The sequence below is a fragment of the Scomber japonicus genome, chromosome 16, assembly GCF_027409825.1.
Source record: "Scomber japonicus isolate fScoJap1 chromosome 16, fScoJap1.pri, whole genome shotgun sequence".
Lineage (NCBI taxonomy): Eukaryota > Metazoa > Chordata > Actinopteri > Scombriformes > Scombridae > Scomber > Scomber japonicus.
The window spans coordinates 32,074,975-32,093,210 of NC_070593.1; the positions used below are offsets into that span (position 1 = coordinate 32,074,975).

Sequence of the window (18,236 nt, forward strand, 5' to 3'; positions counted from 1 at the left end):
ATTTCAGTTACTGTTAGATGTGTTTCTTGTAGGAAGCAAATGTCAGCCCTTAATTTTGTCAAATGATTAATTACTTTAAGTCTTTTGGATTGGTTACGGAAGCCGCGTATATTCCATGATATCAATTTAAGCGGACGCATAAGTGTATGCCAGGTATGTCAGAATTATGTGTGTGTATTTGGGTTAGGGGACATTTAGAATAGCAAAAATAAAGGGAGAGGGAGGAAGAGAGAGGGGTTCAGGGTTCATGGGAGGCAGTCGATGCCTTGGCAGGTTACCTGGTGGGGCTAAACCGGACTATAACCGCACTTTCCAATGCTGAAGTGGCAGAGATTTTGCGGTTATACTCGTGTTTAGATGTCTTTGACCAGACCCCCACCAGATATACCCTTTTTATTTATTTTTCTTTTTATTTGTTAAACTGAGCTCTTACTATTCATTTATTGTTTTTATTTATTATTATATTGTGTGTGATTATATTGTATTTTAATATCTGTACAGCACTTTGGTTCAACTGAGGTTGTTTTTAAATGTGCTTTATAAATAAACTTGACTTGACTTGACTTGACTTGACCCTCAAGAGCAAGAAAACCACTTTGCCAGGACCTTGGAGGGCTTCAAGAAAGCGCAGTGGCTCTGCTCCAGGCCAGCAAGCAGCTGAGAGGTATCTACATCTCATATAGCTGTATTATTTAGCAGTTGAATCAGTAGCCTATATTTATGTCAATATGTGAACATGCATATATGATGAGCACTATGTGATGGTCACTATGTGTCTGGTCATCTATTTGCAGATTGTTCATGGTCCATGGTCAGGCTGCTCACAGACCAGACCACAACAGACTTTCAGAGTGCGTTGCTCTTAAGCTGTACAAAGAGTACAAGGAGGCCAGAAATAGGCCAAAAGACAATAAAGGGAGGACATTTGCCATACCCCAGTCCATTGTCATGGCTTACTCTCATATCAAGCAGCTAGTCTTTAATGTCTTCATAAATTGATTGAATTGGATACTTGAACACAATTAATACGCTGAAAAATGTATTTTGTTTTCTGTCTCTGCAGGCTGCATGATCGCCAAAAGAGAACTGAACGGGATTCTTTACTACAGGGCGTGCATCTTCCACAGCAGATTACCGTGGCTAAAAAATCCCTCCTGGAGGCTCGTGACCTACCATCACAGCCAGTTCAGCATGGACACACTCTTTTGGAGTTCCAGGAGCCTGAGAACCATGAAGGTGAGGCAAAAATCCGCCAGCGACACAGTTCCAGAACACCTGTAATATGTGCTATTCTACACACAGATGGGGGAGATGCAGCTATTGCCAAGCACGATGCTGCTTCCTCTAGAAACAGCTGTATGGAGGGCTGGTCCTCTACCTACCAGCCATCCCCAACACACCACCAGAGCTGGACTTCTTTTCTTCAGGCACCCCTGGAACAATCCCAGGAGTGCTCCTCTGCCTATCAGCTGCCCCCAGCTCACACTCAAGGCTAGTCTTACCAGGCACCCCTGGCACACTCTCATGTTTGGTCCTCCACCCACCCACCACCCTCAGCATCCTCCCAGGGCTGGTCTGCCACCCACCCACCACCATCCACCCAGGGCTGGCCTGCCACCCACCACCCTCGGCATCCACCCAGGTCTGGCCTGCTACCTCCTACTGTCCTGACCAACCTAAGTTCCCTCACCAAGCACTAGATCCCTTTAATCGCCAGCGTGAATGGCGATTACGCAAGGCAGCCCTTGAGAACCAGGAGCGAGTGATGAAAGGTGAGCCCCCAAAGAAGAGAAAGGCAAAAGAGAGCTACCACTATGAGTGTAAGCTGTGTGGTCAGCCTAAATCAAAGCAAACTGGACACTCACAGGTACGTGGCAAGTGGTACTGCCCTGCATCTGGACAGACCCTTGAGGAATGGAGAAGCTCTTTGTGAATACACCAAATACATTCTTTTTTTATTTATATTTTAATAATAATATTTTTTTATTTATTTTAAGAAAATATGTTCACATTCACTGTTCAAAAAGTAGATTTGCTGTTGCAAATAGAAACAAATAATTAGTTGCTGTTGCAACTATTTTCAAAAAAAACCAAAACAACAACAACCAAAACACAACTCTTGTGGTGTAATAGTAACACACCCATCCTCTGGGTGGGAGACTCCAGGTGCAAATCCTGGCAAGAGTGTGCAACTTGTTGGCCCAATCAATATTTAATTAAAAAATAATAATTATGACTTATTATGATTATTATTAGATGTACCACATAGCGGTACAAAATATGACCGCCGCTCATACCAATCGTATTTGTATCTGTCTTTAAGCGATATTTGACAGATTCATAGCACTTTGATGCATTAATTGAGACATGTTCCAATCGGGGATCGAACCGGCGACTTTCTGATTTTTCCTCTTTTTTTTTCTTCTCTTCCCCCCCCTTTCCCCCGCCCCTTTTCCTTTTTCTTCCCACCTCCTAGCAGTCCCTTTTGCCCCTTCTTTGGCCGAGTGGTCAATGCGATGGACTTGAAATCCATTGGGGGTTCCCTGCGCAGGTTCGAATCCTGTCAACTACGGAAACCTCAACTGTTGCTCCTTCCTTCCTTCCTTCGTCACTGTGTCAGACGGACATGTGTTGTTGAAGTGAGGCGTTACACAGAAACGTGTGCGATTGCTGAAATTGACAGTGTGTTCATTGCAAATGCCAGTCTGGCATTGTAGACTCTGATTTAGTAAAAATTCTACGACGTCTGGCAAGTGCTGTTATGTGTTCATCATTTGTGCTGGCGTTGAAAGCAGCTTTTCAAGGCATTGGTGGTATAGTGGCAAGCATAGCTGCTTCCCAAGCAGTTGACCCGGGTTCGATTCCTGGCCAATGCATGAAGTGAAGAGTCAGCTGTGCCATTGAGAGGGGTCTGGCTGCAGACCTCCACCATCAGGCTGCTTCCGGTGCAGGCTCCACTGTCAGGACAGGAAATAAACTTTTTGTGCGCTTCTTAAATGACTCCGGTGTACACATACACACGAAACCCCGGGTTACGTTTGCAAAGTACCGAATGATAATACCGAATGATGGATGTTTGTAAAAAATTAGTTACGCTAATGGTGGCTAACGGTTGAATGACAATCAGATTATTTGTTGTGTAAAGGGAAATTACTTGAGGATTTAATGTTTTGCTGTCCTTCAGTCCACTCGTTTTATACCTTTTATTAATTGAAATAGACATAACAGATACGTGCAGGCTCCACTCTCAGGCTGCCATGTCAGGACACACTTTTGAAGAAGCCGCTTTGTTGTTGATTTATTTTAATTAATCAACACTAACACGAAAAACATGAATTTATACGTTGCATAAGTCTACCAGCATTATTATTGCATTAGCCTACATTAAGTGTCAAAATAAACTCAATTAATAGCCTATACTTTATCGACATTAGTCCGTATAAGAACGTTGAGTTTAATGGAAAATGTATTTATTCAGAGACGTTCTACAGATTTAATGATACAAGTAAATGTCTACTCAGAGGGTTATACATACTGCAGTAATCACTGTTATGCCCTGGCTAGGGGAACCTAGCGCATGACATGAATGAGTGGACACCTTCCTCACTCCCAAGCCACAGAGGAAACTGAGAAGCCGGTTTGTATGTTTTCAACAGGTAGACAAATGTTTATTTACAAATAATGTAATTGAATGTGGTACTTTTATGTATATGTAAACAGTTATTTTCCTAAAAAGTACTAACCAAGTAATGGTATAATGAAAATAAGTATGAAGTGCTCACTTACAAATATAAAAATGAAAATAAAATGACAAATTTGCATTCTTTTCCCCTTCATAAAAATGAACAATTACTGCTTATTTTGAATACTGTATTGCAAAGCAAAGCAAAGCAAAATAATTGAGTATACACAGAAATTATACAATTATATGGCTTCACAAAGGCACTGCAATCTACTTTAGAGAAATTCAAAATATCAAAGAGTACACCTGCAGAAACAGGTGTAGACCTAGAACCAGAAACTGCTATGGATATCAGTCAATGAAAAACGGTTATAGAACATAGAGGTAATCTTTGAACTTACAGCTGGTTTTGGACACTATAACAAAAACATGTCCTCAATCATTCCTGTGGATATCAAAAGTAGGCTGGTGGTTGCAGCTAAGCTTTTATTGACTGTTACTACTCCATTTTACATTCAGCATATGCCAAGTATCCTTGTTTGTCACTAATCTCGTCACAAAACAACCACATGTCCTCGATATTGGAGAACTTGAACTTAAATGGTTCCCGGAGGTCATCTTTCTCCAGGTCATCAAGATTGAAACAGTCGTCCTCAGACCAAAGTCTGGCATGCTGCTTTGCAGCTTCTGCCATTTCCTCCTCTCCCATTCTGACTGCACTGAGCAACTCCACCATGGATGAAAACAAATGTTGTCGTTTCCACCCACTCTGCTGACTTTCTGCAGTCAGAAATGATCCTGGCCGCAAGATTGTCCTATGGGAAAGACAAAGAGGAAAAAAGGTAGTCTCCCTATAGCCAGGGCCGCTGCTAAGCATAAATGACCCCCCCCCCCCCAATTTATTTTAAAATTGTTAAAATTGACATGAAATATACATATAATTATGAAAATGTATATATTAAGCAAAATATATAAAACAAAATGAAAAACATTCTTAACAGCAGCATTACAATATAATATGTAGCTGATAGTTATAATGTATCACTGTTTATACTATTATTGTCATTTTGTACATGTTTCAGGTGTCTTTGTGTGTCTGTGTTGCTTAAGAGGGCTCTCAACTTATTTTGAAAATACCGCTTTTATTTTGACATTCTGTGTTTTTGCTGCGCTGTGGCAGAGAGTGAGACGTAAACAGGAGAAGGTGAAGACGCACATGTGCTGTAGTTAAGCTAAACTGTAAAGTTAAGGACCAGTTTCCATGGTTACAAGGTGTTTAAGTGTTCAGAGATTATTCCTCCTTTACACGGCACGCAGCCAACGAGCTCATTCATGTGTTTTGAGTAATAGGGCACACAATTAAGAAAAACAACGGTGGGCCTGTTCATAACTAATGTATATCATTTCTTTAATGTAATAACATAATAACTATCATGACATTTTTTTAGCAACCTTAATTTTGGGGGCCCCCGCCAGGTACTTGCCAAAAATCCATAAGGACCCTGCTTAGTGGAGCAAGCCATTTTTAATCCCCCCTGGTAGACCAATAGTCTCTGATTGCAGCAGTGAAACCTACAGAACTGCAGAGTACTTGGACTTTTTTTTAATCCCCTATCCACAATGCACCTGAGTTACTTAAAAGATGCACATGATGTCATTGATAAGGTAAAAAGTTCACATATTCTGGCTGACTCGATTCTCTTTACTATCGACATTGATCGTCTCTACACAAATATAGACACCAGAGAGGTGCATTCAAGCTGTGGAAAACATTTAAAAAAGACCAGACAAAGAATTATTCTAATTTTTAGAAATTAGCTTAAGTAAAGATGATTTTGAATTCAATGGTGAGTATTTTTTACAAATTAAGGGGACAGCTATGGGCAAATAATACACCCCTGCTTATGCCAATATTTTTATGGCTCATTGGGAAGCAGGCGCCTCTGTGTGTGTAATAAAAGACCCTTATTATCGTTATTTAGATGACATGTGGGGCATCTGGACACATTCAGAAGAGGATTTCCAGTTATTTCTGAACACTCTTAATAACTTCAATTCATCTATAAGATTAAAACACACCTTAAGCAACAATTAAACTGACCTTCAGGACACAACATTCAAAGGACCCAAATTTAATGAGACTAATAGACTGGATATTAAAGAACCTGACACACATGCTTTACTCCACAAATCCAGCTTTCACCACAAACACACATTTGCAGTTCTGATTAAATCACAGTTACTTATGTTCCATAGGATCAGCACACTGCATTCAGACCTCCTCCAGGCCTCTAGGGTGCTCTTCTCTGCACTATCTAGCAGAGGGGACTCTAGGACCGTCCTTAGAGACTGCTCCAAAATGTTCCTCCAAATTAAACCCATTCAGGTGTCCACCATCATTCCTTTTGTCACCACATATTCTGCCCCCACAGTGAAGCTGGTTAGAGATATCAGAAATAACTTTGAAACTCTCATAAAAGGAAAGAGACTTCTCAGTGATTGTAGGATCATTGCTGCATTCAGAAGGAACAAAAACTTAAAGGATTACCTGGTGAGAGCCACAATTAAACCAATCCAAATTCCAAAAAGAGGCACATGAGTGATTTCTTTAAACAGCTGAGGTGGGTATCAAACAGACACAATAAAAACATCTTCAAAGTTTACAATCAGGGAAATATCAAATCCAAATATTGTGTATCATCAGTTGTAAACAATGTGGCCTTCAATATGTTGGTGAGACAGGAAACACAATCCATACCAGATTCACACAACACAGATATAACATGTTGAGAAAGAAAGACTCCCACACTCAGCTGGTTAAACACTTTATTCAGCACGATAGTCTGCAGAGCCTCTGCCCTCGAATCAAACCCTAACCCTGGCCCAGAGGCAGAGAGCAGAATGAACATGGATTCATAAACTGAACACCAGATTCCCACAGAGCTTGAATTAAAAGTAAAAGAGGGATAAAGGAAGAGCTGTTGCAAGTCTGGATGGAGCGTGCAAAAAAAAGATGCTCCCCAACCGCAACGCGGTTGGGGTACACATTCCCCGACCGCAACGCGGTCGGGCCAAATTTTTGCCTAACCCTAACCCTAATTGATAACCCTAACCCTAACCCTAATTGATAACCCTAACCCTAACCCTAATTGATAACCCTAACCCTAACCCTAATTGATAACCCTAACCCTAATTGATAACCCTAACCCTAACCCAACGCGGTCGGGCCAAATTTTTGCCTAACCCTAACCCTAACCCTAACCGGGTTAGGAATGGGGATGAAAACCACGATGACATATTTGAGGGTTAGGGTTAGGGTTAGGGTTAGGTTGAGGGGTAGAGCCAGGATCCACAAATATGGGTTAGGGTTAGGGTTAGGGTTAGGGTTAGGGAATGGGGATGATAACCACGATGACATATTTGAGGATGACATATTTGTGAATAACTCTTGATAGGAAGGTTGTATCAAAATGTGCCATACCTTCATGTGTTTGTCTCGTCAGGCCGCGTTGATGGATACTAGGATCGTCGATGTCCGTAATAGGGGGGCGGAGTTATGGTCAAAAAACAAGTTTTTTTGTTGATATCTCCGGAACGGAAGGTCGTAGAGACACGTGCTTGGTGTCTACGTGTCGGGCGTGGCCGAATTATGGCAGACGGAGACGGGTTGCAAGTCTCTAGGATGTACCGTTCTCGAGTTATCGCGAGAAAACCGTTTTCCCATAGGAATCAATGTATTTTTCGAAAAATTCCGAAAATTGTACAAAGTGTTGATGAAAAATGTCACTGCACAGAAAGTAGTTTAGAGCACGTTAGGGTTAGGATTAGGCGTAGGTTTTACTGAGGTTAGGTTTAGGGTTAGGGTTAGGGTTAGGAATGGGGATGATAACCACGATGACATATTTGAGGGTTAGGGTTAGGGTTAGGGTTAGGGTTAGGGTTAGGGTTAGGGTTAGGAATGGGGATGATAACCACGATGACATATTTGAGGATGACATATAGGGTTAGGGTTAGGGTTAGGGTTAGGGTTAGGGTTAGGAGATCTCCATTGAAAATGAATGGCGCTTCCATGCTTCCATAATAGGCTTCCAGATTTGTATGTACTACTATTAAATCTGGTATTGCGCAATTCCACATTCCAACTAAATATTCCAACTTTTTTAATAAAACTTCCATTTACATACAGTGACCATTAGGGTTAGGGTTAGGGTTAGGGTTAGGGTTAGGGTTAGGGTTAGGGTTAGGAATGGGGATGATAACCACGATGACATATTTGAGGATGACATATTTGTGAATAACTCTTGATAGGAAGGTTGTATCAAAATGTGCCATACCTTCATGTGTTTGTCTCGTCAGGCCGCGTTGATGGATACTAGGATCGTCGATGTCCGTAATAGGGGGGCGGAGTTATGGTCAAAAAGGGTTAGGGTTAGGGTTAGGGTTAGGGTTAGGGTTAGGGTTAGGGTTAGGGTTAGGGTTAGGGTTAGGGTTAGGGTTAGGAATGGGGATGATAACCACGATGACATATTTGAGGATGACATATTTGTGAATAACTCTTGATAGGAAGGTTGTATCAAAATGTGCCATACCTTCATGTGTTTGTCTCGTCAGGCCGCGTTGATGGATACTAGGATCGTCGATGTCCGTAATAGGGGGGCGGAGTTATGGTCAAAAAACAAGTTTTTTTGTTGATATCTCCGGAACGGAAGGTCGTAGAGACACGTGCTTGGTGTCTACGTGTCGGGCGTGGCCGAATTATGGCAGACGGAGACGGGTTGCAAGTCTCTAGGATGTACCGTTCTCGAGTTATCGCGAGAAAACCGTTTTCCCATAGGAATCAATGTATTTTTCGAAAAATTCCGAAAATTGTACAAAGTGTTGATGAAAAATGTCACTGCACAGAAAGTAGTTTAGAGCACGTTAGGGTTAGGATTAGGCGTAGGTTTTACTGAGGTTAGGTTTAGGGTTAGGGTTAGGGTTAGGAATGGGGATGATAACCACGATGACATATTTGAGGGTTAGGGTTAGGGTTAGGGTTAGGGTTAGGGTTAGGGTTAGGGTTAGGAATGGGGATGATAACCACGATGACATATTTGAGGATGACATATAGGGTTAGGGTTAGGGTTAGGGTTAGGGTTAGGGTTAGGAGATCTCCATTGAAAATGAATGGCGCTTCCATGCTTCCATAATAGGCTTCCAGATTTGTATGTACTACTATTAAATCTGGTATTGCGCAATTCCACATTCCAACTAAATATTCCAACTTTTTTAATAAAACTTCCATTTACATACAGTGACCATTAGGGTTAGGGTTAGGGTTAGGGTTAGGGTTAGGGTTAGGGTTAGGGTTAGGAATGGGGATGATAACCACGATGACATATTTGAGGATGACATATTTGTGAATAACTCTTGATAGGAAGGTTGTATCAAAATGTGCCATACCTTCATGTGTTTGTCTCGTCAGGCCGCGTTGATGGATACTAGGATCGTCGATGTCCGTAATAGGGGGGCGGAGTTATGGTCAAAAAGGGTTAGGGTTAGGGTTAGGGTTAGGGTTAGGGTTAGGGTTAGGGTTAGGGTTAGGGTTAGGGTTAGGGTTAGGGTTAGGGTTAGGGTTAGGGTTAGGGTTAGGGTTAGGGTTAGGGTTAGGGTTAGGGTTAGGGTTAGGGTTAGGGTTAGGGTTAGGGTTAGGGTTAGGGTTAGGGTTAGGGTTAGGGTTAGGGTTAGGGTTAGGGTTAGGGTTAGGGTTAGGGTTAGGGTTAGGGTTAGGTTGTGGGATAGAGCCAGGACCCTCGAATGAGGAATCCCGGAGGTGCACTCTCCATCCTGTGGATGGACAGTCCCCCATCCCCATCTTCCATATTAGGGTTAGTCAGGTAAGTATATTTATTATGTTTAATTATATTTTTTGTAATTATATAAAATATATTGTTTTACTTAACATATATATTTTAAATTATGTCTAGTCGGGTCGCCTTGGGTATATCAAGTATGAATTCTATTTTTTGTCTTTTTGTTTTTTTCTTTTTTTAGGTTTTTTATTTTTCTATTTTTTTATTTTTCATTTTTTCCTTGTTTGGCTTCATATAATTCCCACCCGTATTTTGTTTTGGTTAACCTGTAGTTCTTCTGTGTGTCTTAAGGTGGCGTTGCAACGTTTCGTCACGCATCTTGGGACTTCATCAGGCTGCCACTGCACACAGGTATGCCCCCTTTGTCTGTCTTCTGGAGAGATGTTGCTCCCTCAGAGGTCTGTGCCAAACTGAATGTTCGTGCTTGTTCGTCTCCTTTTATACTCTCCCTTCTTACCGTTAGTTTTAAATTTCGTGTCGAATTTTCCTCCGTCTGTTTTAGCCTAGTACCCTTAATTTCCCATTTTAAATTAACCAGAATGTTTTTTAACCTTTTTAACCATAAATTATATTAACCCTATGAATTTTGTATTTATTATACTTGTATTTTATATTAATTTATTAACCCTTTTCCAATTTCCTTCTTCCCTTAGGTATTTCCGTTCCCGTTACTTAGCTTCCATCCTTCCCTATTCCTGTTTGCGTACCTCGTGTTTCTCTTGCCTTCGTCTTGGCTGACACGGTATTTGTTTATTTGTTTGTTTGTTTATTTCTTTGTTTGTGCCTCTCTTGGCTTTGTTTGTCCTCTTCTTGGGTTCTCAGGATATAGTTAGGGTTTGTAGTTAGGGCTAGGGTTAGGACTTAGATTAGGGCTAGGATTTAGGATCAGGGTTCTCCCAAACTAGGGTTAGGGTTCCCAATTAGGGTTAGGGTTAATACTTAGGGTTAGGGTTAGGGTTCCCAATTAGGGTTAGGTTTAGGGCTATAATCCCAGTGATGTTAGGTTTAGGGTTAGAGGACGGGGCTAGGTTAGCTTATCTTAGCTTAGGTTTAGGCATGGGGAGGAGGACTGACCATGTACCCACAGGAGGCACTGGCGAAGTTAGGTTGTGGGATAGAGCCAGGACCCTCGAATGAGGAATCCCGGAGGTGCACTCTCCATCCTGTGGATGGACAGTCCCCCATCCCCATCTTCCATATTAGGGTTAGTCAGGTAAGTATATTTATTATGTTTAATTATATTTTTTGTAATTATATAAAATATATTGTTTTACTTAACATATATATTTTAAATTATGTCTAGTCGGGTCGCCTTGGGTATATCAAGTATGAATTCTATTTTTTGTCTTTTTGTTTTTTTCTTTTTTTAGGTTTTTTATTTTTCTATTTTTTTATTTTTCATTTTTTCCTTGTTTGGCTTCATATAATTCCCACCCGTATTTTGTTTTGGTTAACCTGTAGTTCTTCTGTGTGTCTTAAGGTGGCGTTGCAACGTTTCGTCACGCATCTTGGGACTTCATCAGGCTGCCACTGCACACAGGTATGCCCCCTTTGTCTGTCTTCTGGAGAGATGTTGCTCCCTCAGAGGTCTGTGCCAAACTGAATGTTCGTGCTTGTTCGTCTCCTTTTATACTCTCCCTTCTTACCGTTAGTTTTAAATTTCGTGTCGAATTTTCCTCCGTCTGTTTTAGCCTAGTACCCTTAATTTCCCATTTTAAATTAACCAGAATGTTTTTTAACCTTTTTAACCATAAATTATATTAACCCTATGAATTTTGTATTTATTATACTTGTATTTTATATTAATTTATTAACCCTTTTCCAATTTCCTTCTTCCCTTAGGTATTTCCGTTCCCGTTACTTAGCTTCCATCCTTCCCTATTCCTGTTTGCGTACCTCGTGTTTCTCTTGCCTTCGTCTTGGCTGACACGGTATTTGTTTATTTGTTTGTTTGTTTATTTCTTTGTTTGTGCCTCTCTTGGCTTTGTTTGTCCTCTTCTTGGGTTCTCAGGATATAGTTAGGGTTTGTAGTTAGGGCTAGGGTTAGGACTTAGATTAGGGCTAGGATTTAGGATCAGGGTTCTCCCAAACTAGGGTTAGGGTTCCCAATTAGGGTTAGGGTTAATACTTAGGGTTAGGGTTAGGGTTCCCAATTAGGGTTAGGTTTAGGGCTATAATCCCAGTGATGTTAGGTTTAGGGTTAGAGGACGGGGCTAGGTTAGCTTATCTTAGCTTAGGTTTAGGCATGGGGAGGAGGACTGACCATGTACCCACAGGAGGCACTGGCGAAGTTAGGTTGTGGGATAGAGCCAGGACCCTCGAATGAGGAATCCCGGAGGTGCACTCTCCATCCTGTGGATGGACAGTCCCCCATCCCCATCTTCCATATTAGGGTTAGTCAGGTAAGTATATTTATTATGTTTAATTATATTTTTTGTAATTATATAAAATATATTGTTTTACTTAACATATATATTTTAAATTATGTCTAGTCGGGTCGCCTTGGGTATATCAAGTATGAATTCTATTTTTTGTCTTTTTGTTTTTTTCTTTTTTTAGGTTTTTTATTTTTCTATTTTTTTATTTTTCATTTTTTCCTTGTTTGGCTTCATATAATTCCCACCCGTATTTTGTTTTGGTTAACCTGTAGTTCTTCTGTGTGTCTTAAGGTGGCGTTGCAACGTTTCGTCACGCATCTTGGGACTTCATCAGGCTGCCACTGCACACAGGTATGCCCCCTTTGTCTGTCTTCTGGAGAGATGTTGCTCCCTCAGAGGTCTGTGCCAAACTGAATGTTCGTGCTTGTTCGTCTCCTTTTATACTCTCCCTTCTTACCGTTAGTTTTAAATTTCGTGTCGAATTTTCCTCCGTCTGTTTTAGCCTAGTACCCTTAATTTCCCATTTTAAATTAACCAGAATGTTTTTTAACCTTTTTAACCATAAATTATATTAACCCTATGAATTTTGTATTTATTATACTTGTATTTTATATTAATTTATTAACCCTTTTCCAATTTCCTTCTTCCCTTAGGTATTTCCGTTCCCGTTACTTAGCTTCCATCCTTCCCTATTCCTGTTTGCGTACCTCGTGTTTCTCTTGCCTTCGTCTTGGCTGACACGGTATTTGTTTATTTGTTTGTTTGTTTATTTCTTTGTTTGTGCCTCTCTTGGCTTTGTTTGTCCTCTTCTTGGGTTCTCAGGATATAGTTAGGGTTTGTAGTTAGGGCTAGGGTTAGGACTTAGATTAGGGCTAGGATTTAGGATCAGGGTTCTCCCAAACTAGGGTTAGGGTTCCCAATTAGGGTTAGGGTTAATACTTAGGGTTAGGGTTAGGGTTCCCAATTAGGGTTAGGTTTAGGGCTATAATCCCAGTGATGTTAGGTTTAGGGTTAGAGGACGGGGCTAGGTTAGCTTATCTTAGCTTAGGTTTAGGCATGGGGAGGAGGACTGACCATGTACCCACAGGAGGCACTGGCGAAGTTAGGTTGTGGGATAGAGCCAGGACCCTCGAATGAGGAATCCCGGAGGTGCACTCTCCATCCTGTGGATGGACAGTCCCCCATCCCCATCTTCCATATTAGGGTTAGTCAGGTAAGTATATTTATTATGTTTAATTATATTTTTTGTAATTATATAAAATATATTGTTTTACTTAACATATATATTTTAAATTATGTCTAGTCGGGTCGCCTTGGGTATATCAAGTATGAATTCTATTTTTTGTCTTTTTGTTTTTTTCTTTTTTTAGGTTTTTTATTTTTCTATTTTTTTATTTTTCATTTTTTCCTTGTTTGGCTTCATATAATTCCCACCCGTATTTTGTTTTGGTTAACCTGTAGTTCTTCTGTGTGTCTTAAGGTGGCGTTGCAACGTTTCGTCACGCATCTTGGGACTTCATCAGGCTGCCACTGCACACAGGTATGCCCCCTTTGTCTGTCTTCTGGAGAGATGTTGCTCCCTCAGAGGTCTGTGCCAAACTGAATGTTCGTGCTTGTTCGTCTCCTTTTATACTCTCCCTTCTTACCGTTAGTTTTAAATTTCGTGTCGAATTTTCCTCCGTCTGTTTTAGCCTAGTACCCTTAATTTCCCATTTTAAATTAACCAGAATGTTTTTTAACCTTTTTAACCATAAATTATATTAACCCTATGAATTTTGTATTTATTATACTTGTATTTTATATTAATTTATTAACCCTTTTCCAATTTCCTTCTTCCCTTAGGTATTTCCGTTCCCGTTACTTAGCTTCCATCCTTCCCTATTCCTGTTTGCGTACCTCGTGTTTCTCTTGCCTTCGTCTTGGCTGACACGGTATTTGTTTATTTGTTTGTTTGTTTATTTCTTTGTTTGTGCCTCTCTTGGCTTTGTTTGTCCTCTTCTTGGGTTCTCAGGATATAGTTAGGGTTTGTAGTTAGGGCTAGGGTTAGGACTTAGATTAGGGCTAGGATTTAGGATCAGGGTTCTCCCAAACTAGGGTTAGGGTTCCCAATTAGGGTTAGGGTTAATACTTAGGGTTAGGGTTAGGGTTCCCAATTAGGGTTAGGTTTAGGGCTATAATCCCAGTGATGTTAGGTTTAGGGTTAGAGGACGGGGCTAGGTTAGCTTATCTTAGCTTAGGTTTAGGCATGGGGAGGAGGACTGACCATGTACCCACAGGAGGCACTGGCGAAGTTAGGTTGTGGGATAGAGCCAGGACCCTCGAATGAGGAATCCCGGAGGTGCACTCTCCATCCTGTGGATGGACAGTCCCCCATCCCCATCTTCCATATTAGGGTTAGTCAGGTAAGTATATTTATTATGTTTAATTATATTTTTTGTAATTATATAAAATATATTGTTTTACTTAACATATATATTTTAAATTATGTCTAGTCGGGTCGCCTTGGGTATATCAAGTATGAATTCTATTTTTTGTCTTTTTGTTTTTTTCTTTTTTTAGGTTTTTTATTTTTCTATTTTTTTATTTTTCATTTTTTCCTTGTTTGGCTTCATATAATTCCCACCCGTATTTTGTTTTGGTTAACCTGTAGTTCTTCTGTGTGTCTTAAGGTGGCGTTGCAACGTTTCGTCACGCATCTTGGGACTTCATCAGGCTGCCACTGCACACAGGTATGCCCCCTTTGTCTGTCTTCTGGAGAGATGTTGCTCCCTCAGAGGTCTGTGCCAAACTGAATGTTCGTGCTTGTTCGTCTCCTTTTATACTCTCCCTTCTTACCGTTAGTTTTAAATTTCGTGTCGAATTTTCCTCCGTCTGTTTTAGCCTAGTACCCTTAATTTCCCATTTTAAATTAACCAGAATGTTTTTTAACCTTTTTAACCATAAATTATATTAACCCTATGAATTTTGTATTTATTATACTTGTATTTTATATTAATTTATTAACCCTTTTCCAATTTCCTTCTTCCCTTAGGTATTTCCGTTCCCGTTACTTAGCTTCCATCCTTCCCTATTCCTGTTTGCGTACCTCGTGTTTCTCTTGCCTTCGTCTTGGCTGACACGGTATTTGTTTATTTGTTTGTTTGTTTATTTCTTTGTTTGTGCCTCTCTTGGCTTTGTTTGTCCTCTTCTTGGGTTCTCAGGATATAGTTAGGGTTTGTAGTTAGGGCTAGGGTTAGGACTTAGATTAGGGCTAGGATTTAGGATCAGGGTTCTCCCAAACTAGGGTTAGGGTTCCCAATTAGGGTTAGGGTTAATACTTAGGGTTAGGGTTAGGGTTCCCAATTAGGGTTAGGTTTAGGGCTATAATCCCAGTGATGTTAGGTTTAGGGTTAGAGGACGGGGCTAGGTTAGCTTATCTTAGCTTAGGTTTAGGCATGGGGAGGAGGACTGACCATGTACCCACAGGAGGCACTGGCGAAGTTAGGTTGTGGGATAGAGCCAGGACCCTCGAATGAGGAATCCCGGAGGTGCACTCTCCATCCTGTGGATGGACAGTCCCCCATCCCCATCTTCCATATTAGGGTTAGTCAGGTAAGTATATTTATTATGTTTAATTATATTTTTTGTAATTATATAAAATATATTGTTTTACTTAACATATATATTTTAAATTATGTCTAGTCGGGTCGCCTTGGGTATATCAAGTATGAATTCTATTTTTTGTCTTTTTGTTTTTTTCTTTTTTTAGGTTTTTTATTTTTCTATTTTTTTATTTTTCATTTTTTCCTTGTTTGGCTTCATATAATTCCCACCCGTATTTTGTTTTGGTTAACCTGTAGTTCTTCTGTGTGTCTTAAGGTGGCGTTGCAACGTTTCGTCACGCATCTTGGGACTTCATCAGGCTGCCACTGCACACAGGTATGCCCCCTTTGTCTGTCTTCTGGAGAGATGTTGCTCCCTCAGAGGTCTGTGCCAAACTGAATGTTCGTGCTTGTTCGTCTCCTTTTATACTCTCCCTTCTTACCGTTAGTTTTAAATTTCGTGTCGAATTTTCCTCCGTCTGTTTTAGCCTAGTACCCTTAATTTCCCATTTTAAATTAACCAGAATGTTTTTTAACCTTTTTAACCATAAATTATATTAACCCTATGAATTTTGTATTTATTATACTTGTATTTTATATTAATTTATTAACCCTTTTCCAATTTCCTTCTTCCCTTAGGTATTTCCGTTCCCGTTACTTAGCTTCCATCCTTCCCTATTCCTGTTTGCGTACCTCGTGTTTCTCTTGCCTTCGTCTTGGCTGACACGGTATTTGTTTATTTGTTTGTTTGTTTATTTCTTTGTTTGTGCCTCTCTTGGCTTTGTTTGTCCTCTTCTTGGGTTCTCAGGATATAGTTAGGGTTTGTAGTTAGGGCTAGGGTTAGGACTTAGATTAGGGCTAGGATTTAGGATCAGGGTTCTCCCAAACTAGGGTTAGGGTTCCCAATTAGGGTTAGGGTTAATACTTAGGGTTAGGGTTAGGGTTAGGGTTAGGGTTAGGGTTAGGGTTAGGGTTAGGGTTAGGGTTAGGGTTAGGGTTAGGGTTAGGGTTAGGGTTAGGGTTAGGGTTAGGGTTAGGGTTAGGGTTAGGGTTAGGGTTAGGGTTAGGGTTAGGGTTAGGGTTAGGGTTAGGGTTAGGGTTAGGGTTAGGGTTAGGGTTAGGGTTAGGGTTAGGGTTAGGGTTAGGGTTAGGGTTAGGGTTAGGGTTAGGGTTAGGGTTAGGGTTAGGGTTAGGGTTAGGGTTAGGGTTAGGGTTAGGGTTAGGGTTAGGGTTAGGGTTAGGGTTAGGGTTAGGGTTAGGGTTAGGGTTAGGGTTAGGGTTAGGGTTAGGGTTAGGGTTAGGGTTAGGGTTAGGGTTAGGGTTAGGGTTAGGGTTAGGGTTAGGGTTAGGGTTAGGGTTAGGGTTAGGGTTAGGGTTAGGGTTAGGGTTAGGGTTAGGGTTAGGGTTAGGGTTAGGGTTAGGGTTAGGGTTAGGGTTAGGGTTAGGGTTAGGGTTAGGGTTAGGGTTAGGGTTAGGGTTAGGGTTAGGGTTAGGGTTAGGGTTAGGGTTAGGGTTAGGGTTAGGGTTAGGGTTAGGGTTAGGGTTAGGGTTAGGGTTAGGGTTAGGGTTAGGGTTAGGGTTAGGGTTAGGGTTAGGGTTAGGGTTAGGGTTAGGGTTAGGGTTAGGGTTAGGGTTAGGGTTAGGGTTAGGGTTAGGGTTAGGGTTAGGGTTAGGGTTAGGGTTAGGGTTAGGGTTAGGGTTAGGGTTAGGGTTAGGGTTAGGGTTAGGGTTAGGGTTAGGGTTAGGGTTAGGGTTAGGGTTAGGGTTAGGGTTAGGGTTAGGGTTAGGGTTAGGGTTAGGGTTAGGGTTAGGGTTAGGGTTAGGGTTAGGGTTAGGGTTAGGGTTAGGGTTAGGGTTAGGGTTAGGGTTAGGGTTAGGGTTAGGGTTAGGGTTAGGGTTAGGGTTAGGGTTAGGGTTAGGGTTAGGGTTAGGGTTAGGGTTAGGGTTAGGGTTAGGGTTAGGGTTAGGGTTAGGGTTAGGGTTAGGGTTAGGGTTAGGGTTAGGGTTAGGGTTAGGGTTAGGGTTAGGGTTAGGGTTAGGGTTAGGGTTAGGGTTAGGGTTAGGGTTAGGGTTAGGGTTAGGGTTAGGGTTAGGGTTAGGGTTAGGGTTAGGGTTAGGGTTAGGGTTAGGGTTAGGGTTAGGGTTAGGGTTAGGGTTAGGGTTAGGGTTAGGGTTAGGGTTAGGGTTAGGGTTAGGGTTAGGGTTAGGGTTAGGGTTAGGGTTAGGGTTAGGGTTAGGGTTAGGGTTAGGGTTAGGGTTAGGGTTAGGGTTAGGGTTAGGGTTAGGGTTAGGGTTAGGGTTAGGGTTAGGGTTAGGGTTAGGGTTAGGGTTAGGGTTAGGGTTAGGGTTAGGGTTAGGGTTAGGGTTAGGGTTAGGGTTAGGGTTAGGGTTAGGGTTAGGGTTAGGGTTAGGGTTAGGGTTAGGGTTAGGGTTAGGGTTAGGGTTAGGGTTAGGGTTAGGGTTAGGGTTAGGGTTAGGGTTAGGGTTAGGGTTAGGGTTAGGGTTAGGGTTAGGGTTAGGGTTAGGGTTAGGGTTAGGGTTAGGGTTAGGGTTAGGGTTAGGGTTAGGGTTAGGGTTAGGGTTAGGGTTAGGGTTAGGGTTAGGGTTAGGGTTTGGGTTAGGGTTAGGGTTAGGGTTAGGGTTAGGGTTAGGGTTAGGGTTAGGGTTAGGGTTAGGGTTAGGGTTAGGGTTAGGGTTAGGGTTAGGGTTAGGGTTAGGGTTAGGGTTAGGGTTAGGGTTTGGG

General features: G+C 41.4%; 1 non-coding gene across 1 annotated transcript; it reads left to right on the forward strand.

The window, feature by feature from the left end:
• The first annotated feature begins 2,804 nt into the window (after window positions 1–2,804).
• trnag-ccc (transfer RNA glycine (anticodon CCC)) lies at window positions 2,805–2,876 on the forward strand. The gene has a single exon. It is a non-coding gene; the product is annotated as a tRNA-Gly (tRNA).
• Window positions 2,877–18,236: the final 15,360 nt, after the last annotated feature.